The following is an 817-nucleotide window of genomic DNA, read 5'->3' as shown; positions in this document are numbered from 1 at the left end:
AATCTCTTCAATGACGGGCACTGCATGGTCAGGTCAGCTCTTCAGGCTGCCCCCTTTAGGCTCAGTCCTCCGTGATCACAGAACCCAGCTCTCAAATCCCCCGGCGGTGCCAGGAATCCCGCGGATCTCCTTTCCCCAGTCAGGGGCTGTGCCTGTCCCAAGGGACGCGGCTGTCTGCCACGCGGTCTCCCTCCGACCCTCTGGGCTCAGAGGTCCGGCAAACTTTCCTGCCCAAATCCCCGTTTTTTTTTTACCTTTCCAAGGGAGTTCTGCCCTTCCCGGCTGTAAACTGTCTCGCCAGCTGAGCAATTTCACCAATTCGGGGTGGGTGCTATTAGTTTCAGCTGCTCACTCCATTTGCTCCGGGATACGACCTGGGACGCGTCTGCCTATATCGCCGCCATCTTTCCAGGGTCTTTTTTTATTCAGGATGAATTTTTGGTGCCTTTGTTCTAGATCTTTGAAATATGCCATTGGTATTTTAATGGGGATTGCATTGAATCTGTAGATTGCTTTGGGTAATAGGGGCATTTTAATGATGTTGATTCTACCAATCCATGAACACGGTATGTTCTTTTATCTGTTTATGTCTCCCTCTATCTCTTTTTTTAATGTCCTGTAGTTTTCTGAGTACAGGTCTTTTACGTCCTTAGTTAAGTTTATTCCTAGGTATCTTATTTTTTTTGTTGCAGTGGTAAATGGGATTGTTTTTTTAGTTTCTCTTTCTGTGAGCTCATTATTGGTATATAACAAGGCCATAGATTTCTGGATGTTAATTTTGTATCCTGCTACATTGCCAAATTCATTTATTAGGTCT

Source organism: Myotis davidii, unplaced genomic scaffold (genome assembly GCF_000327345.1).
Source record: "Myotis davidii unplaced genomic scaffold, ASM32734v1 scaffold2226, whole genome shotgun sequence".
In the NCBI taxonomy this organism is placed as follows: domain Eukaryota; kingdom Metazoa; phylum Chordata; class Mammalia; order Chiroptera; family Vespertilionidae; genus Myotis; species Myotis davidii.
The sequence above is the reverse complement of the archived record's forward strand: the minus strand, read 5'-3'. Positions refer to the sequence as shown.